General features: G+C 41.2%; 1 long non-coding RNA gene and 1 pseudogene across 1 annotated transcript; both read left to right on the plus strand.

The window, feature by feature from the left end:
* Positions 1-270: 270 nt before the first annotated feature.
* On the plus strand, positions 271-3,362 carry LOC112246020. The gene is made up of 7 exons (XR_002952846.1): positions 271-335; positions 445-794; positions 973-1,166; positions 1,294-1,442; positions 1,533-2,001; positions 2,112-2,196; positions 2,298-3,362. It is a non-coding gene; the product is annotated as an uncharacterized LOC112246020 (long non-coding RNA).
* A 7,593-nt stretch (positions 3,363-10,955) lies between these two features.
* Positions 10,956-22,137, plus strand: LOC112246040 (annotated as a pseudogene).
* Positions 22,138-22,532: the final 395 nt, after the last annotated feature.

Genomic DNA, 22,532 nt, shown 5'->3' on the forward strand with positions numbered 1-22,532 from the left:
ATGTATTCATCTCACGCTGCGCCTTGGTCTCACCCATTCAACGAACGTGACAGTATGACTTATACACCAACACAAAACACTTTTCTTTTTTTTTTGCAAGAGTGCAATGTGAAATAGAAAATATTAGACATATGTTCATAAATGTTATGATGGGTTAATTTGAGCAATTAGATAGTAATCAACTTTGTCACAGAGGCACGAAGAAGGCGTGGAAAAGCGAACAGCTTTCATATGATTACAGGATGTGACTTCCTCTCATCACGTTATGATGCTTGACTTCACGCACTCATTCATTCTCTCTGAGAGATGCCCTATCCACAAGACCCACGTACAAGGTAGTATGGACCTTTCTCAGAACTGTTTTCCATTGTGTACTTTCTACATTACTGTAAAATACATAATTTGCATGTTATACATGACTTATGCATGTTTTTCCTGGTTTAGCCTTACCGACTCATGCTAAGATGAAGCTTCTACTGGCACTTTGTGCAGTTTGGAACATCATCCAACTATCAGAGGGCTGTTCTTCTGGAAGTACTGTACAAGATTCCATTGTACTGTCCATTTTGTTCATGTTCAGATTTATGTCCAGGAGTAAAAGCTCATAACATAGGTGACATTGGTTGTGATAAAAGGGTGTGTTTCTTCCCAGAAATCACAGAAATGACAGATCGACTCGCCTGTGTATCTGATTATTGGTTTACAATTACCTGTACTTTGAACATCACTGACGAGCCTACAGATGTCAACAACACCCACTACTGGTTGAATTTCATCTGGCCTGATGAAGCTGGGTGAGCCTTATTGTGTGATGATGACGGATTCTTATGTTATGAATCTCTTGGTTCTGTCCATTGCATGAAGTGGAGAGACAAATACGCAACATTAAATGAGAACAAAAATGATTATGCTGAGGATAAATAATTACTAATATCATTTGAATCACAAAAATCATGAACATTTTTTCCACAGGAACACATTCAAATGTCCACTGGTGGAGATGGGGGACAGTTATGGTTGCACATTTGTGGCTGATTTTGATGAGAATGTAAGGTATAACGACGCTTCATTTAATAGCGTGGACTGTTTCAATGTGCGTCTTTGTTATAACATTGACTGCCAATCAAACTATGATAACTTGACAGACTTCGAACCATCCAAAAATAGTAAGTTCCCTGTGAAGATTATATTGATTTGCAATTCATGGAAAATTGCATGAAATAATTCTGATTGTGCAAAATATATTTGTCTATAGCTGACAAATAAGTGTAATGACTAACTCTTTGTCATCAGTTCAACCAACAGCTCCAAGTCATCTCGCTGTCCAGTGGACTTTAGAGGGTTACAAATGCACTTGGCAAAGTGGATATGAACACCATCCTTATTTAACAGAGTTCCATTACCAACTCTGCTTCTACAAATACCATGGCGATAAGGGCGAGGTAAAGTGCATTGTAATAGAAGTCATGCTTCAATGTCTTGTTAAAGTCAATGGTTGTTTGATTAATTGTTTCCTGAATTTTTTTTCTCAGGTGTTTTGTGTGTCCCCTCAAAACAAATCTATTTTAATTGATAGATCTGGACTTAAGCCAGATACCACATATGTTCTGAAAGTCAGATCTGAGCTATATAAGTCCTCTGGATATAAAGGACAGTGGAGTCAGTGGAGTGCATTGGTGCAATTGAGGACTGATGCAAAGGAAGGTGGGAGATATCTGCTTTGGAGACAAACTAGTTAAAGCATATAACACTCTTACCTATCTCCTCTTTGTTATTGTCCCAAAATATGCTATGGAGAAACCATTGAGGCTGCGTTTAGACAGACCAATTAGTGGGAAAATTATTTGAATTTGGCTGCTTCTCTAAACACAGCCATTGATGCATATACTATGTTTCTCCTTCAGCAGAACCAACTATAGTCCTTGTCCTCAGCAAGTTTGTATTTCCTGGTTGTGTGATTGCTGGAGTTCTGTTGTTTGGATTTTACAACCCCACTATAAGGTAACGGTCTTCTTCAGAAACCCATACAAATACTTAAAAATTGTGTCATGAGAAAGCGAGGCTGATTTGGAAGCACACACACAAATAATTTATAATCATTTGTGCCATAGAAAGATTTTATCTTCATTCTATGATGTGCCAAGCCCAGCCCCTTTATTCCAACCTCTCTACAAAGATTATAACAAACATTTCCAGGTAAAGTCGACTAATTAATTATTTCCCCAAAGTGGTCCTCATAACATTTTCAAAATGGTCCCTGGGATAAAGTTTATACTTGAATAATTTTTTCTCTATAGGACTGGCTTGAGTCAGAGTGCAATCTGATACCAACATACAAACCAGAAGAGTTCCTGACCATCGATACTTTGATTATTGAGGCCAAACCTATAGCAGAGGACCAGGACTGCTCAGCTTCAACACCATATCCCCTAGCACAAGTTCACACTCCCTATGTTGGTCCCTCAGTGATGGACTGGGTCTGCAGTCACAGTCCAAATGGAAATGGTCCAGGGGACATCCCTTACACCCAGCTGCCCTGCTCTCCCCTAGAGCTCCAGTTTGGAGCGATGGTCACCTCTTTCTCTCGGGACCCTTCGGTCTCCTGCGAGGGGGACTCTGGATGCGAGGACTTAACACTCAGCCCAGACAGCAGCTTACCTAATAGTCCTGTATCTAGTGAGCCAGAATGCACCTGTACTGATTACTGTATCCTACATGAAACCTCTAAAGGTTTTATCCCCACTGTTGTGTCCAAAGAGGTCTCTACTCATCCCTTGAAGAGTTATTGCATAGAGGGACCAGGTAAGGAGGAAACCTGTGCCACTGAGTGAAGTTACCAAACGTTACATCATATGCCAATAGGACAGACAGCCTACCTCTTGGGTTGTGAAAATGTACTGAGCAAGGGGTGTTCTAGTCTTTATAATTGCCTAAATGACATAATGTTGTCTTACGATCATTTGCAGTTTCTTACTTGTAATTCTGATGTAGAATTGTGTATACTATACTGTAATGAAGTGTGTTTTGTCTGTTTGAAATAATGTACATTTTTTAATTACTATATCAATTGTGTGATAGCTTAAATAGCTATTTTGGACCAGTTCATTTCATAATTTGTATGCACTGATGGCACTAGAGCCATTGATCCTTCAGTATGTGAGATAACCACCAGAGGACGCTGCGACTCAACACTTGCTACTATCTATAGGAGAAATTGGCGAGGTGCATTTTCTTGGATGAACAATTTCAGCTATATGTAATATTTCGAAAGTAGTTTAATAATCCTGTAATTACTATGTCCTTTAATTTGTATTGTATTACATACTTGTTCGCTATTGTAAATAAATTAATACATTGACGTATGGTTTGTGTCGTTTTCTATTTCGCAAAACAGTGGATGAGTAGCTATACTTATCAGAGGCAATTGCAACAATATATATGTATAGCCCACCAACGGTCTTCAGCTTGCTTCATCTTTCATTCTTAGTGCAATTTCAAAACATATGCGCGTGCTACAAATGAACGAGAGTAAAATGTTTTGTTGTCATATGACGTCACGTTCCATGTCAGCAAGTAATCACTGACCAGATAGTGAGTATCTGCCTGTGTTGCATTAACTGTCAGTTGGTTGTGGTAATGGTGAAAGTCAGGCAATGGTGACCTTATACTACTAACGTTAGCTAGTCAGCTTAGCGTGTGCGGGTAAGATTCACTTTCATGTTCGGTGTTGGGTCTAACAGTCAGCAGCTAGCACTGGTACTAGCTAACGTTAGCTATATTTCTACTTTAGCACATCCGTGTGTGCAGATGTCTTCTCAAATTTGTCTTGCAAAGATGTCTAATTGACAGACAAACACTTTTCAAACTGTGGCAGCCCTAGCCGACTAAACTCAACGATTGTTTCAGTATGATATGTTAGATAAAGGAATAACGACAGACACCAATGTCAGGTTCAATAGCCTTGTTTGTGCCTTGTACGAATGGTTACAACTGGAGTCCGGGGAACAGTGCGGCTAGTCGATTGCCTATCAACTAGACTCCGTAACATCATCCTTTTCAATAGAAAGTGTAAACATAAAGGCATAACATTAAATTCTTAACAGTCAGGTCATAACAATAGAAAAAGCATTACATTTTCTTTTTTACTTCAGTTGTCATCTTCCTTTTTTAATTTCAATGTAATTATTTAAGAACAAATATAGATTTTAATTAACCGAGGGCAAGTTAACAGTCCCTAACTTACAGAGTAAGCCTGTCCGGTGGCTTGCACAGCCGACCCACCCGTGAGTAAGTATTGGCTCTGACAGGGGTAGGATTAGGGGCATGAGCTGGAGAGCTTGGTGGGGTAGAAGCCTCACCTTCAGTTGGCTCATGTCTCAATTCTGCACCCCTTACCCTTAGGCCTGGACTGTGATCCAGCTCATCTAGGTGAGTGTATGGCGTGTTCTGGTTTGTCTGCTCTGCTACGCGCAGATCCACCCGATTGCGACGATAGAGGGAGCCACCAACATCCACCAGGTAAGAACGTGGTGCAACTCTCTGCAGGCATGTGCCCAGCCTCCAAAGTCCTGTGTGGTCTCCCGGCAGCGGTTTCATCCTTATCGTTTCACCCACCTCCAGCTCTGGTAGGTCCCAAGCAGTCCGGTCGTAGAAGCACTTAGCGAGCTGCTTTCTGTGACGCAGTTTGTCCGTGACGCCAACCATGACGCAGGGCTCAAGTAGCTTGTTAGCTACGGGGATGGTAGTCTTCAAACGTCTGGACAGAAGGCGTTGTGCTGGGCTGCTGTCCATGTTTTCAGTGGGTGTGTTCCTCCACTGTAAGATCGCTTTCCATGGGTCGTTGCTGTCGCGCAAGGCCCTGCTTAACAGGTTTTTTTTGCAATCTTGACAGCTGATTCTGCCTTGCCATTTGCTTTTGGGTGTCTTGGAGAGGAGGTCACGTGGTCAAACTCCCATTCTGAGGCGAAACGCTTGAACTGTGCAGTGAATTGTGGGCCATTGTCCGTGATTACCTTGTCAGGCTGACCTTGCCTTGCAAACTGCGCCTTGCAGCGCTTTATGACCGTCTCTGCAGACAAGTCAGGGAGCAGTTCAATTTCCCAAAAGTCAGAGTAGTGATCAACGATGAGAAGATAGTCCTTTTGTCTGTGGCTGAATAAGTCCATGCTGACGATTTGCCAGGCCCTTGTGGGCAGTTCGTGTGACATAATGGTTTCCTTTTGCTGTTCATGAGCGTACTCGTTGCATGTGGTACAGTTGCTAACAAAGTCTTTAATTTCTGCTTGCATGTTTGGCCAGTATAATGTTTCACGAGCCTGGCGGTAGCATGCATCACCTCCAACGTGACTGGAGTGTATGCGGGTAAGCATCTCTGGACGTAGTGATTTGGGAATAATGACCTTCTGACCTCTGAACAAGACGCCATTTTGCACGCTGATCTCATCTCGAAAGGTCCAGTATTCTCTCACTGTGAAAGGTGTCTCCTCTTTCAGGTATGGCCAACCTGCGAGAGCCATGGACTTCAGTGACTGTAGGCGTTCGTCCTTGTCAGTGTGTTGCCTTATCTGGGCTAGGCGGTGATCTGTGACGTTTAAGTAGTCTGCCTGATTGATCTGTTGAACATCTTGTTGTTCCTGCTGTAGCGAACAGATGGCCTGCCGCTGATAGACAGTGCCTCTGCCTGTACATTGTGTTGTTGCCCTGCTCAGTGTGTCGCTGATGTACATCTCTGGTCCTGGCTTGTAAATGACCTTCAGGCTGTAGTTTTGCAGAGTCAGGAGCATGCTTTGAAGCCTCTTGGGCGTGTTGAGGAGAGGTTTACTGAATATGGCAATGAGTGGTTTGTGGTCAGTTTCAGCGATGACCAGGTCTCGCCCATATAAGTAGTGATGGAATCGCTGGCAGGAGAAGACGATGCTGAGGCACTCTTTCTCAATTTGTGCATAGTTTTGTTCGGTGGGGGTGAGCGCTCTCGAGGCAAACGCAACAGGCTGGCCTTCCTGCATAAGGCAGCATCCAAGTCCCCTTTGGCTGGAGTCGCTCTGGATTGTGACAGGCTTCATGACGTCGTAGTAGCGCAACACTGGCATGGATGAAGCCAGAGATTTCATCTCCTGCACTGCGGCCTCGTGCTTGGGTAGCCAGTGCCATGGTGTGTCTTTGTCCAGCAACCGGCGCAGAGGCTCACAGACTGCTGATAGGTGTGGCATGAACTTTGCAAGATAGTTTGCAAAGCCGATGAGATGCTGTACTCCTTTTGCATCAGACGGGTTTGGCATGTCGAGGATCGCTCTGACCTTGTCTGGGTCCGGCTTCAGGCCTTTTGCCGAGAGAATGTGGCCATGGAAGTGGACGTCTTTCACCTTGAACTGCAGCTTCTTCAGGCCAAGGCGAAGCTTAACTGATCGGCAGCGCTCCATCAGTGCCAGGAGCTTCACATCGTGGTCGCGTACTGCTTCTTCGTCTGTGTCACCACAGCCTACGATCAGGACATCATCTGCGATGGGCTCAATGCCCTTGAGCCCAGCCAGTAACTCGTGCTGCTTACGTTGGTATATCTCAGGCGCCACCGAGACACCAAACGGGAGCTTGAGCCAGCGTTTCCGACCCCAGGGGGTCCAGAAGGTAGTCATGAGGCTGCTTTCTTCATCCAGCTTGCATTGAAGGAATGCATCTCGGGCATCCACCAAGGTGAAAATCCTGGCCTTGGGAAGCTTATGTGTCGGCATGATGTAGTGGGATCGTTTCAGTGCTTGGTTCAGATGCTTTGGGTCGATGCAGACCCTCAGCTTCTCTGGTTTTTTCACTATGACCGTATTGCTGATCAAGTCAGTTGGTTCAGTCACAGATGTCATGTGGCCATCGGCCTCATACTTGTCCAGCTGGGCCTTCACAGCCACTTTCATTGCAATGGGCACATTGCGAGAAGCACACTGGACTGGAGTGATGCTCTCATCCACTTCAAAGTGTACCTCCCCAGGCACAGATTCAACGGGCATGTTGAATACATCGTCATATCTGCTAAGTAGTTGTTCTTTGGACAGGGGTCCATGCTGGACATGATCCACAATGTGCAGGTCATTTGGTACAGTGAACTGCATCAGTCCCAGGCGTTCGCATGTAGAGCCTGAGAGGAGAGGATGTTGACTGGTTTTTACAATCTCAAACTCCAGCTTGTGTTTGCGTCCCCGAATAACACATTCGGTCTCAGTGCTGTGAGGGTGAGATTGTGCCGGTAGATATGCCTGCATTCGCTGCCCATTAAACTCCTCAGAGTTGCCGCTTGTACCTCGTTGGGTTTCTCTTGTAGACCGGTCGCCAGCGCATAGTCCTCGAATTCATCCCTGAAGTTGTCCCAATTAATATTCCAGTCCCCTGTGAGAACCATGGGATTTGGTGGCGGAATGTTCGCTGCCATAGCAATGGAATATGAGATTTCTTTGCCTTCAGTCATCGACGTAGGTAGGGATGCTAGCTAGGCAGCTAACAACGAGTTGATCAACGTTGTGAGTAGGAAACGGTGTGTGTTCGCATATGGAACGTAACTGCGCCTATACTGTACTTAGCTACAAAAATAACAAACGTGTGTTTTCCGAGCCACTTCTGACACCATGTTTCAGTATGATATGTTAGATAAAGGAATAACGACAGACACCAATGTCAGGTTCAATAGCCTTGTTTGTGCCTTGTACGAATGGCTACAACTGGAGTCTGGGGAACAGTCCGGCTAGTCGATTGCCTATCAACTAGACTCCGTAACAACGATGATGGAGTTGAGCAGCGTCTAGTTGTAGGCGGACTGGAGTTCCGAGTTCAGTTTTTGTTTAAATACTACGGATTTCCGCACCCAAAGAATAGTCAGCATTTACAAATGACATTGTCCTGTGTAAATGCGGGCTATTCTTTGGGTGCTGAAATCCGTCGTTTTTGTATAAAAACGTTATTTTATGTGACGTCGGCTCTGCAGTCTGCCCACGCTAACGTTATTTTGGGCTCAAATAGATCATACATCGTTGAGTTTATTCGGCTAAATCTGTATAGGCCAATGCTTCTGCAGCCATCTCTTTACATTAGTGTAATGTTACATCTAGAAGGATTGTTAATTTAACATAGCAATGTTGTTGGTTTTGGTTATCTGCTAGGTTATTACCACCGACCTATGCCATAAAGGTCAGGCCTCTTGGCAGAGGATGTAGGCCAGGGTGCCCCAACTGGCGAATTTGGCCCACATTTGATTTTATTTGCCCCACCCTCCCAGTGTTCTGAGCAAGATTATTATTATTATTTATTTTTTAAATTGTTGGACATAAGACTGTTTAACAAAAACAAATCAGCTCCAAGTTATTTTAATTTAAGAAATCTGTTCCAAAGTATTCCCACACACAATAGCAAGATACACTGTATTTGATCGTATACAAATGTCAGCAAGGTTTGAAATTATTATGTTTTAGTCAAATATATCTGTTTGGGCTTTTTGTGGTCCATTTTTAGTCTACAAATCGTTTGTAATTATGTCTCGGCCCCCTGACCATCCACACAAGAAAGAAAACTGAATCTAGTTCCCTGATGGAGACTAATTACCCACACACATACAGAAGGCTACAGTCCTCCGGAGAGCTGTAATATTATAGGGTCATATAATACCACAGTCATTATACCCATAAAACCTAGCGGTCATACAGAGAAACGGTTCCAATTGTTCTTCCACCATTCATCATTCTTCCCATAGAGGATTTTAGAGACACAGGCTTACCCTGGTGTGATGTTTTGATAACCGTGTCAATCTCTCTAGGTCTAGGACAAGGTGACTTTTATCAATATATTCGCCTGGATTAACCCCCCAAAATTGAAATGCTAATTAGCTGCTAATGTGGCTATCATAAATAACTACAAATGCCATGATGATCTGGGCGAGACTGCCGAATCGAGGCAAAGGTAAGAATCTCTGGATTACCTATCTAATGTTAGTTAAATGTAGTAATTAATAATTTGGCTACGTTTCTTTCAATTGACAATTCTGTGAACTGTCTTGTGCAAGTTTTAAATTGACCTGTTAGCAAAGGCGTCAGCTAGAGATGACGTGTAGGACCTTTCAGGGATTTGTAGTTTTGCGTGTCTACTTTGCTGCTAATTAGCATTTTTTTTAAATATGAGAGTAAATAGAGCCAAAAATACACTACCGTTCAATAGTTTGGGGTCACTTAGAAATGTCCTTGTGTTCCATGAAATGAGTTGCACAATGAATAGGAAATATAGTCAAGACATTGACATGGTTATAAATAATGAATTTTAATTGAAATAATAATTGCATCCTTCAAACTTTGCTTTCATCAAAGAATCCTCCATTTGCAGCAATTACAGCCTTGCAAAATTTGGCATTCTAGTTGTCAATTTGTTGAGGTAACCTGAAGAGATTTCACCCCATGCTTCCTGAAGCACCTCCCACAAGTTGGATTGGCTTGATGGGCACTTCTTACGTATCACACGGTCAAGCTGCTCCCACAACAGCTCAATAGGGTTGGGATCTGGTGACTGTGCTGGCCGCTCCATTATAGACAGAATACCAGCTGACTGCTTCCTCCCTAAATAGTTCTAGCATAGTTTGGAGCTGTGCTTTGGGTCATTGTCCTGTTGTAGGAGGAAATTCACTACAATTAAGCGCCATCCACAGGGTATGGCATGGTGTTGCTAAATGGAGTGATAGCCCTCCTTCAAGATCCCTTTTACCCTGTACAAATCTCCCACTTTACCATCACCAAAGCACCTCCAGACCATCACATTGCCTCAACCATGCTTGACAGATGGCGTCAAGCACTCCTCCAGCATCTTTTCATTTTTTCTGCATCTCACGAATGTTCTTTGATCCGAACACCTCAAACTTAGATTCGTCTGTCCATAACACTTTTTTTCCAATCTTCCTCTGCCCAGTGTCTGTGTTCTTTTGCTCATCTTAATCTTTTCTTTTTATTGGCCAGTCTGAGATATGGCTTTTCCTTTGCAACTCTGCCTAGAAGACCAGCATCCCGGAGTCGCCTCTTCACTGTTGACGTTGAGACTGGTGTTTTGCGGATACTATTTAATGAAGCTGCCAGTTGAGGACTTGTGAGGTGTCTGTTTCTCAAACTAGACACTCTAATGTACTCTAATGGACACCTCTTGCGCAGTTGTGCACCAGGGCCTCGCCTCCCACTCCTCTTTCTATTCTGGTTCTAGCCAAATTGTTCTGTGAAGGGAGTAATACACAGCGTTGTACAAGATCTTCAGTTTCTTGGCAATTTCTTGCATGGAATAGCCTTCATTTCTCAGAATAAGAATAGACTGACGAGTTTCAGAAGAAAGTTCTTTGTTTCTGGCCATTTTGAGCCTGTAATCGAACCCACAAATGCTGATGCTCCAGATACTCAACTAGTCTAAAGAAGGCCAGTTTTATTGCTTCTTTAATCAGAACAACAGTTTTCAGCTGTGCTAACATAATTGCAAAAGGGTTTTCTAATGATCAATTAGCCTTTTTAAAATAATAAACTTGGATTAGCTAACACAACGTGCCATTGGAACACAGGAGTGATGGTTGCTGATAATGGGCCTCTGTACGCCTATGTAGATATTCCATTAAAAATCTGCTGTTTCAAGCTACAATAGTCATTTACAACATTAACAATGTCTACATTATATTTCTGATCAATTTGATGTTATTTTAATGGACAATTTTCAAAAACAAGGACATTTCTAAGTGACCCCCTCTAAAATCCCTTATGGGAAAAAATGAATGGTAGAAAACGATTCTAACCATTTCCATGTTTGACCGCTAGGTTTTATGGGTATTATGACACCTCCACTGTGGGGCTCTATGGATAAGCTTGAACACAAACATTTAAAGAAGCTCTCTTTCTCACCTAGGCAAGACGTGTCACAACAGGAAACCACTGATCTTAATCCGTTCATAAAATAACGTTGTTTATAAATACAGATTCATGACCTTGTGTTTAAGTTTCCTAGAACACAGGTAATTTACGTTTATTGGCTTGTTTACTGCTTTGGAGATTAGACTAGGCTATGATTTCCTGTCTCTAGGACAGATGGCTTTGATTGTCCCAGTTAATTTTTAACTTTTTTGTTTTTACAGTAAGAGCTGTTTTCTTCTAAATTGTACATTTCTATGTGCAAAGGGACATACCCTTCTGGTTTCTGTGGTTTATAGTTTTGTCATGGTGTTGTTGGAGCACTGTCTTCTGTGGCAGGTGTCTGGAGTGGAAAGTACCCTACACCAGGGATTATCAACTAGATCCAGTCACAGGCTGTTTTTTTTCTTTTTTCTTGAGTGGATGGTCAGGGGGCCAGAAAATAACAACAAATAATTTGTGCACCAGATTCTACTCTGCTGAAATAGTATGTGCATTACACTATTTGCATTCTAAATGTATAATTCACAGGTAAGACCAATTTCACTATGTATTATTAAGTTTGACATAAACATGATTTTTAAAAGTATTTTTGTATCTTTGAATAACTTTTAATGGAAGTTTTATGTTTCTTGTTTAGAAATTGTGGGCTCTATTTTCGGCTTGCGCTAAGGAGTTGCAAGTGTCGAAAGCATGTTAGTTAGACAGTGTTCGTTTGCAATTTCGTCATGTAAAAACTGGCGCACAATTGATTTATTTATCCAGTCAGTCAATAAATAATATAATAATACTCGTAGGAAAGATTTTTATCTTTGGCTCACAATCTGTAGATACTATACGATTAGAAAGGTTCAAAATGTATGTAAAACATCACAGCACAATTGAAAAATATATGGCACTTGAAAACCAAACGAGAGTGGTCTATGGTGATAGGTGGGATGGGCAGAGCGTGGCAGAGGGGTGGGATTAAAGAGTTTATTTTTAGTAATGTATTATTGTTATGTGATCATTTGCAGACTAAAAATGTACCGCAAGAAGCCCAAACATTGAAATGATTATGTTTTATTCAAATATACAGTACCAGTCAAAAGTTTGGTCACACCTACTCATTCAACGTTTTGTCTTTATTTTTATTATTTTCTACATTGTAGAATAATAGTGAAGACATCAAAACTATGAAATAACACATAAGGGATCATGTAGTAACAAAAAAGTGTTAAACAAATATAATAAATATAATATTTGAGATTCTTCAAAGTAGCCAGCCTTTGCCTTGATGACAGCTTTGGACACGCTTGGCGTTCTCTCAACCAGCTTCACCTGGAATACTTTTCCAACAATCTTGAAGGAGTCCCCACATATCCTGAGCACTTGTTGGCTGCTTTTCATTCACTCTGTGGTCGAACTTGTCCCAAACCATCTCATTTTGGTTGAGGTCGGGTGATTGTGGAGGCCAGGTCATCTGATGCAACACTCATCACTCTCCTTCTTAGTCAAATAGCCCTTACAAATCCTGGAGGTGTGTTGGGTCATTTTCCTGTTTAAAAACAAATGATAGTCCCACTAAGCGCAAACCAGATGGGATGGAATATCGCTGCAGAATGCTGTAGTAGCCATGCTGGTTAAGTGTGCCTTGAATTCTAAATAAATCAGTGACAGTGTCACCAGCAAAGCACCATCACACCACCTCCTCCATGCTCCACAGTGGAAACCACACATGCGAAGATCCTCCATTAACCTACTCTGCGTCTCACAAAGACACGGCAGTTAGAACCAAAAATCTCAAATTTGGACTCATCAGACCAAAGGACAGATTTCTACCGGTCTAATGTTCATTGCTTGTGTTTCTTGGCCCAAGCAAGTCTTCTTGTTATTGGTGTCCTCCAGTAGGGGTTTCTTTGCAGCAATTCGACCATGAAGGCCTAATTCACGCAGTCTCCTCTGAACAGTCGATGTTGAGATGTGTCTGTTACTTAAACTCTGAGAAGCATTTATTTGGCCTGCAATCTGAGGAGCAGTTAACTCTAATGAACTTATTCTCTGCATCAGAGGTAACTCTGGGTCTTTCTTTCCTGTGGCGGTCCTCATGAGAGCCATTTTCATCATAGAGCTTGATGGTTTTTACACTTGAAAAAACTTTCAAAGTTCTTGAAATGTTCCGCATTGACTGACCTTCATGTCTTAAAGTAATGATGGACTGTAATTTCTCTTTGTTTATTTGAGCTGTTCTTGATATAATATGCACTTGGTCTTTTACCAAATAGGGCTATCTTCTGTTACCACCCCTACCTTGTCACAACACAACTGATTGGCTCAAATGCATTAAGAAGGAAAGAAATTCCAGCAATTAACTTTTAAAAAGTTAATTGAAATGCATTCCAGGTGACTACCTCGTGAAGCTGGTTGAGAGAATGTCAAGAGTGTGCAAAGCTGTCATCAAGGTGGCTACTTTGAAAAATATAAATTATATATATATTTTGTTGTTGAATTTTCCCCATTGTTCTCCCAAATTTTGTGGTATGCAATTGTTAGTAGTTACTATCTTGTCTCATCGCTACAACTTGTCACGCCCTGGTCAAAGTATTTTGTGTTTATCTTTATGTATTTGGTCAGGCCAGGGTGTGGCATGGGGTTTTTGTAATTGTGGTGTGTTTGTCTTGGGGTTTTGGTGGTGGTATTGGGATTGTAGCTTAGTGGGTTGTCTAGCAAGGTCTATGGCTGTCTGGAGTGGTTCTCAATCAGAGGCAGGTGCTTATCGTTGTCTCTGATTGGGAACCATATTTAGGCAGCCATATTCTTTGAGTTTGTCGTGGGTGATTGTCCTTAGTGTCTTACTTGTACTCTCTGTTAGTTTGCACTAGATAGGCTGTTTTCGGTTTTCGTTACGTTTATTGTTTTGTAGTGTTTAGTCGTGTTTAGTGTTTAGTCGTGTTTACGTTTTGTTTAATAAATATGGATCGCAATCGACACGCTGCAGTTTGGTCCGACTCTCCTTCATCACCACTAGAAAACCGTTACACAACTTCGGTACGGGCTCGGGAGAGACGAAGGTCGAGAGCCATGCGTCCTCCGAAACACAACACAACACAACCCAACCACGCCGCACTGCTTCTTAACACAGCACACATCCAACCCGTATGCCAGCCACAGGAGTCGCTAGTGCACGATGAGACAAGGATATCCCTACCGGCTAAACCCTCCCTAACCCGGACGACGGTAGGCCAATTGTGCGTCGCCCCATGGACCTCCCGGTCGTGACAGAGACGTGCGATGCAGTGCCTTAGACCACTGTGCCACCCGAGAGGCCTTATAAATTATATTTTGATTTGTTTAACACTTTTTTGGTTACTACATGATTCCATATGTGTTATTTCCACAAATAACACAAATAACCGGGCTCCCGAGTGGCGCAGCGGTCTAAGGTACTGCATCTCAGTGCTTGAGGCGTCACTACAGACACCCTGGTTCTATTCCAGGCTGTGTCACGGTGTAGGCCGTCATTGTAAACAAACATTTGTTCTTAACTGACTTGCCTAGTTAAATAAAGATTACATTGTAAAACATTTAAATAAACATTTCATACTTGATGTCTTGACTATTCTACAATGTAGAAAATAGTATCAATAAAGAAAGTCTTGAATGAGTAGGTGTGTCCAAACTTTTCGCTGGTACTGTATATTTCAATAAAACGTTATTTAAAACATTGCCTACATTTTGTATACGATCAAATATACAGTATCTCTATTATGGGTGGGAATACTTTGGAACAGATTTCCAAAATTAAAAATCACTTGGAGCTGATTTGCTGCTGTTATTAGTCTTTATGTCCGACAATTAAATAGATTTTTTTTTGGGGGGTTGCTCAGAACTTGGGGGGCAAATAAAATGAAATGCAGGCCAAATTCGGCCCGTGGGCCGCCAGTTGGGAAACTGCCCTGCACAAAAAAACTGGATAGGTGCTGCTAGGGCTGGGCGCCATGCTGCTTGTGTTTCTATTGTTTTGATGGTTGCTTCTCTCAATGGACTCATTCACCAGTGTCTCTAAACCTTGTGTTTTCTGTTGTAGCTTAAGTCAACGATCACTTAGCCTAATAAAAGTAATTTATGAAAGTAACTTGCTACCATATTTTCATGATTGTCCCAGGACAATATTCTATAAGATAAACAACAGCTATTAATGTTTTTTTAAATATATATATTTAACCTTTATTTAACTAGGCAAGTCAGTTAAGAACAAATTCTTATTTAAAATGACGGCCTAGGAACAGATTTAAGCCTTGATAAGGGGCAGAACAACAGATTTTTACCTTGTCAGCTAGGGGGTTCAATCTAGTAACCTTTCGGTTATTGGCCCAATGCTCTAACCACTAGGCTGTCTGCTGCCCCATGCTATGTTGTTGTCTTCGGTCTTTCTTTATGTAGTGTTGTCTCTTGTCGTGATGTGTATTTTGTCCTATATTTTTATTTAATATATTTTTAATCCCAGCCCCCGTCCCCGCAGGATGGCCTTTTGGTAGGCTGTCATTGTAAATAAGAATTTGTTCTTAACTGACTTGCCTAGTTAAATAAAGGTTAAATAAAAAAGCATGGCAGCAACACATGACAACACAGCATGGTAGCAACACAACATGACAACAATGTGGTAGCAAAACAACATGGCAGCAGCACAAAACAGGGTACAAACATTCTTGGGCACAGACAACAGCACAAAGGGGAAGACGGTAGAGACAACAATAGATCATGCAAAGCAGCCACAACTGTCAGTATGAGTGTCCATATTGAGTCTTTGAATTAAGAGATTGAGATAAATCTGTCCAGTTTGAGTGTTTGTTGCAGCTCGTTCCAGTTGCTAGCTGCAGCTAACTGAAAAGAGGAGCGACCCAGGGATCTTTGACAGAATGTGTTGTATGTGGAGGATGAGGGCTGCAGTAGATATCTCAGATATTAAAGACCCTTTCTCTCTCGGAGTCTTACTTGAATAATGAAATGGTAATTATAAGGAATTGGAACAGCACCTGTAGTCATGCGTGAAAAAAAAACATAAACAAGAACTCTCCCTGTGCGGAAGCAGCACGCTAGTTTATCAGCTGTGGGTTACTCGCTGTATGGTGGTTTTCTTTGTGTGTGTGTGTGTGTGTGTGTGTGTGAGAGAGGGGAGGGAAAGTGTGGTGTAGCTTTGTTTTTTTTTGTTATGTGACTGTTGTTTTTCTGTCTCTGTACATCCTTTAAGGTATGCTGCCGTTCCTATTCTGTCCAGCATCATCCTGTATTCCTCCCCTCCACCTTCTATGGTAAGAATCACCTGGACTCCAGTTTGTTCCTCCACCTAGGAATGGAGGGCCCTCAAGCCTCCCCAACACTTGGAAAGCAGCCAGAGGACTTCAAATTTGGTCGAATTCTAGGAGAAGGCTCCTATTCAACAGTAAGTCCTCATACATTTTCTATGGTGTTGTATTTTGTGTGTGGGGCTTACAGATAACAGGTGCAGTCATATTAATTACTTTTATTTTCTATTGTTGGTAAAGGGTTGATGGATTGTTAGAAAAATATATTTGTTGATTGCAAACTTGTTTCAGGTTGTGCTGGCAAGAGAACAGGCCACAGGGAAGGAATATGCTAGTAAGACCCTACAAATTTGTTTTCTCTTGTTGCATGATGCTGATGATCCTCAAGTGGCATTCAAATGACTGTCCTGGATTTGTGCTAAACAATAATGCTCTTTGAAGTGAGGAAACTGGTATTTGATTCAGTCATAAACACAGAGTGAAGCATATCGGTTTGAATTGTGTTTCAGTGAAGATTCTGGAGAAGGTGCACATCCGGAAGGAGAACAAGGCACATTGCGTGACGCGAGAGAGGGATATCATGTCAAGCTTAGACCATCCATTTATCGTCAAGCTCTACTTCACATTTCAAGATGCGAAAAGGTTGTGTATCCTTTGAAATTATCAGAACATGGGCTACTTCAAGACTTCTACATGATAATATCTGACCTCATCTATTTTGTGATCTTAGTACCATTATCCTTAACGGCCTCCTGTTAGATTTTGGCATAAGCTATGCAAGAAATGGGGAATTACTGAAATACATTCGCAAAATAGGCTCCTTCGATGAGATGTGCACTAGATTCTACTCTGCTGAAATAGTATGTGCATTACAGTATTTGCATTCTAAAGGCATAATTCACAGGTAAGACCAATTACACGATGTATTATTAAGTTTGACAAACATTCATTTATTTGATATTGTTGCATAATTTTTTTTAATGGAAGTTTTATAATGTTCCTTGATTAGATATTGTGGGTTCTATTTTCGGCTGCCGCTAAGGAGGCGCAAGTGTCAAACGCCCGTTAGTTTGCAATGTCGTCATGTAAAAACTGGCACACTGGCATTTTCTAGACCGAATGCCAGGTTCGGCAATTTACCTGACTAACATCAGCTCGCTTGCGCTGAGTAAACATTTGAGTTTTTGCCCTCTGCTTTTTCATTATTCACAATACACATACTTGCATACTATATAAGCATTTACGAGAATCTGCCGAGCACATAGGTAACGATACAATCGACAGGAGCCTAGTATTTTGTATAGACGTGCAAATGCTATGGTAAAGACACTTGAATTGAAAATATACTGCGCATCCTAAAACACACACACACATATGCCTACCGGCGTACTTAATTTCACTTGTTCCAAGTATTGATCCCCAGCTCCAAAGAGTGCCTCTCATCTGGTTAACAAAGACACACTCCTCCAAACATATTTAAATTATTCAGTCCTATAATGCAGTATCAATGGTAGGCCTAAGCTATATTTCGCTTATTGAGGACGTGCCTCACACATACAATACAATTTACAGGAGCCTAGTAATTTGTTTTTATTCAGGAAAAGTTTGACGCATTAAGACATATAAGCTAGGCTCATTGAAACCAATTAAAACCATGTTGACTTCCAACACTCCAAACATAGGCTATTGAGCAGACTCGTTACTGTAGCCTATGCTATTTAATAAACTTTAGTATCAATCCAAAATGGACCAGGATGAAAGAATATTGTGTGCCTCCAGCCGAATTGGAAGTGATGACAACACAGACTGTCAATAACCAACAGAACTTGAGACAAACGCATGCCATATTAAGCCATGGAACGCATTGATTGGCCAGTGAGTGGCCAAGCCCTCGTCACACCTACAACTTGTTCATTCTTCAAAACCCAGCCCTTTTACGCCACTGCCAGCTATATTGTAGTTATAATTCCGGCTGTGAAAATGGCAAAAATATTTCTAACACACCCCTGAACCTATTGCGCTATCGCCAGCGCTTAGATTTACCAGTGCATTAGGTTTGTTAAAATGTCATGATATGAATTCTATTTGAAGGTTTTAAGTGGTGTGGCTTTTTCTTTACAGGGACCTCAAACCAGAGAATATTTTACTGAATGAGGACATGCACATTCAAATAACAGACTTTGGAACTGCAAAACAACTCTCATCAGATAGTACACAAAGTAATTTAACACATATTGCTTTGTCTTTGTGTAATTTTCCTCCAGTTTGTTGATAGATTAAGTACAGTACATTGGTTTGTTTACCCCTTATCGTATTGCGGTTAACTTATCTATCTATACCTCTCTAAAGGCTAACAAAATTGTTTTTGTTATTTATAGGAACATGCACAATGGTCTCTATGGATGGGCTTCATAGATATGGAGGCAAATTATAGCAAATTGCTAGTTATAGAGTGCTCAGAATATAATTTTAATAGGTCAAATAGTGCCATTTTAAGCACAATTGAGTAAAGACATCTTCAGTGAAGGTACCAAATGTGTCGTGAATAATTTGTCCATACTTATAGTTCATATGATTGTTTTCTTTTGCAGACAGAGCAAACTCCTTTGTTGGAACAGCTGAGTATGTTTCTCCAGAACTACTCACTCAGAAATCTGCCTGCAAAAGGTAGTTTCACTCGAATTCATTCAGTACCCTGATTTGAATCCAATATTCAAGTTATCTGTGTAGTTCTCTGTTACTGTATCACTTCTAGCCTCGCTTGCCATGCTTTATGCAGCCGGGAACAAGACTGGTATATTTCTGGCCATGTTCACATCACTATGATAAAACCCAACACTGAAAGAAGTTACCCGAATCTGTCATGTTTTCTGGTGTCTTTTAGCTCTGACCTTTGGGGTTTAGGCTGTATCATCTACCAGTTGGTAGCAGGATTACCACCATTTAGAGCTGGGTAAGTTGCGTATCATACATTATTATTTTCCTTTTATTCAGGTAAAATATTTGAGAAGTGTTATTGTCAGGGGTTTTGCAGAAGCGCACTTTGTGATTTGGTAAACAATGTAGTCTATTTGTTATCGCTGTCTAAAAACAGTGTGTGAAATAACAGGAAGTTATGGCTGTGGTGTTTATGACTTGTTTGTGTATTGAGTGCCTGGAGGCTTGAAGAAACCCCAGTCACTCTGTCACATGGCAGCAGCTTCATGGTTCAACTACAAACCAACACATTTACCTCAAAGTACAGTGACAGTTGTGTATACTGTATGCATCTGCCACTTCCAGGCAATCAAGCCCCAAAGAAGACATCAATATGACACAAGTCCTAAAATGTGCCTTGCACTCTCATATGATCTTCTGTCTGTCCATGTGGTTGATGGTGTTATTTGCTCACCAGGAATGACTACCTGAAATTCCAGAAGATTATTAAACTGGAGTATGAATTTCCTGATAAATTCTTTCCTAATGCGAAGGATCTAGTGGAACAGCTTCTGGTGAGTCTAATCATATGAATTATTCAAATACATTCGGATGTTGTTCCTCAGTTCCATACTAAGACCCAATGAGTGTCATTATTAACTAAGCATTGCTTTATTTTTGTGGTAGTGCTTGGATCCCTCCAACCGATTAGGTTGTGAGGAGATGGGTGGGTACAACCCTCTCAGAGCCCATTTTTTCTTTGAGGCCATCACATGGGAGAACCTTCACCTACAGACACCCCCCAAACTCACCCCCTACCTGCCAGCCATGGCTGAGGATGATGAGGACTATTATGGAAATGTAGGTTTTCCCCTCTTGACATATGATTAAAGGTTGACACAAACCCTTGTTGACATATTGTTTCCCCAATATGTCAAATTGGCGTGTCCTTGTTTGGTAATCTGTACTGAAAACACCCTGATCATGATGTGGTTCCATCCACAGTATGATGACCTCCTCAGCCAGTTCAGCAACATGCAGGTTGTCCAGTCCAGCTCCTTTCAACCACTGTTTGTGGCCAACCCCAGTCCCATCCCCAACTCCAACCCCGCACAAAGGCCCAACAGCAACATCGAGCAGTACATTCATGACCTGGACAACAACTCCTTTGAGCTGGACCTGCAGTTTTCCACTGAGGTGAAGCGGCTACTGCTTGAGAAACAAACAAGCAGAAACCCCTGGTAGGCCTGCAGCGATGTACTCGTGAGCAAAACATGTTTTTGTGGACAGAGTGTCAGAAGACTGATTAACTGTCAATATTATCTCACCATAATATTGACACATACTGTAGTTGATGATCTCATGCTCATCTGTTGGGATTCCTATGTTTACTTACAATATTTACACAATTCTATGTTTGATATCTTGTAAACATGAAGCACTTTACCTAAAGACAATACAACGCCAACAATAATATGATAAACTGTGAACTGTCTCAAGAAAGATTTGGGGAATTAACTTTTTTTAATGTATTTAAGGAATCAGTTTGTGGAGAATAATTTGATCCTCAAGATGGGACCAGTGGATAAAAGGAAGGTAAGGATATATGTAATCCTAAATTACTGTGCAGTAATGTTCGATTTTTCAGTTTGAAGGGGAGGAGTGAATGTCTTGATACTGTACTCTTCCAACACTAAAGTAACATACTGCCCTCCTCTGGCAGTTGTTTTCAATTTCTGCCAGGAATCAATTTGGGACATCTTGAACCATACTGACTTCACCTACAGGCAATGGATTTATTTTTTATGTCTGAGAATCGCTCTCTGCTTTTACAGGGGCTGTTTGCACGTCGGCGCCAGCTATTGTTGACCGAGGGACCACACCTTTACTATGTGGACCCAGTTAACAAGGTTTTGAAAGGAGAGATCCCCTGGTCCCCCGCACTGCGCCCAGAGGCCAAGAACTTCAAGACCTTCTTTGTCCATACAGTAATGAATTAGTCTATTGCAATTAATAGCTCAACTTTAGCTAACAAAACTCACTTTATAAAACTATCAGTAACAGTGACCTATTCTCCTCTTTGCAGCCTAACAGAACATACTATCTGATGGACCCGTGCGGGAATGCTGACAAATGGTGCAACAAAATTCAAGAAGTGTGGCAAAAGATCTATAACACGCATTTTAACTCATGCATGTAGGTTGGGTACACTATCTTTTGAAGACAGGTCTTACCCTGTAATGACTGGAGACAGAGAACGAAGGTGTTAATTCATAAATGCTGGAAAACACCTAGCTGTAATGTAGCTTACAAGTTGGTTTCCCTATTACTCCACACATTTGATTTCTTGTAGGGCAGCAGGTTCAGGGCATGTTCCATTGTAATGCAGAATTTGATACATTCAGCTGGATCTAAAGCCATTCTGGTATAGAAAGGACCTATTATTCAAGGAAGTAGAATGGCTATTGCAACTATTCTAACTGATGATTTGTTAGGCTTGGATGGCCTCATATCTGACATGGTGGCCTTGGTACTCTTAAACTATTTGTCTTCTATAGCAGAGAATAAACTTTGGTCAAACCACATGGGCTGGTGCTGCTTTAAAAATTAGGATTTGACTTGGATGTTGGTTGAACAGTTCATCAAAATTGCAAAGGAGAATGTTGTAGCCTGTTTTTGACTGTTCTCATTTCTGGGAGAAGTTGATTGTAAATGTTAGACAGATATTTTGTTTGTTTATTCTACTGACCATTGCTGTGATTTACAAAATGGGATGCAAGTAAAGTGTAAGATGTATATTTTGTATTTGTTTTAGGCTTCTATCCTTTGCTGATTAATCCTCATGTTATCCAAACAGTTCAAATGTGGTAATCATTTGGATAATGTCCCGGGTTCATGTTTACATAATTTAAATGTAAATCAATTGAATGTAAATTATGATATTTTGCTACTTTTCGTTGTAATCTACATTTTATTTATGGATGGTGACATGGTTATGTTTTACATAAATATATGTGGGCCTGGCCTATCTTGTTGTGTGCAAGTTTCAAATGGTTTATTGGAAGAATGCAGCATATATATATATATATATATATAAAGTGGCTTGGTAATAAAAGCATGTGGGATTTTGGCAAACGTCCTGTATTTATTTATACTTAGTTTGGGTGAAGGCTCAGTATGATTATTTGGGGACCAAACCTTTTTTGAAGTCATGGAGTTCCAACTGCAAAAATGATTCTTATGAGAAGGATGCAGGGAGTGGGGGGAGGGGTCACTAGCTTCAGTAGCTACAAAGTTATAAACCCCGCCCATTTCTACAATTTATTATCTTAAAATGTTATTTTAAAGTTAAGCTTAACTTTAACCACACTGCTATACTTATGTCTGACCCTAACCTTAAATTAAGACCAAAAAATAAAATATTTGTAGCCAA

The sequence above is a fragment of the Oncorhynchus tshawytscha genome, linkage group LG27 (genome assembly GCF_018296145.1).
Source record: "Oncorhynchus tshawytscha isolate Ot180627B linkage group LG27, Otsh_v2.0, whole genome shotgun sequence".
Taxonomy (NCBI): domain Eukaryota; kingdom Metazoa; phylum Chordata; class Actinopteri; order Salmoniformes; family Salmonidae; genus Oncorhynchus; species Oncorhynchus tshawytscha.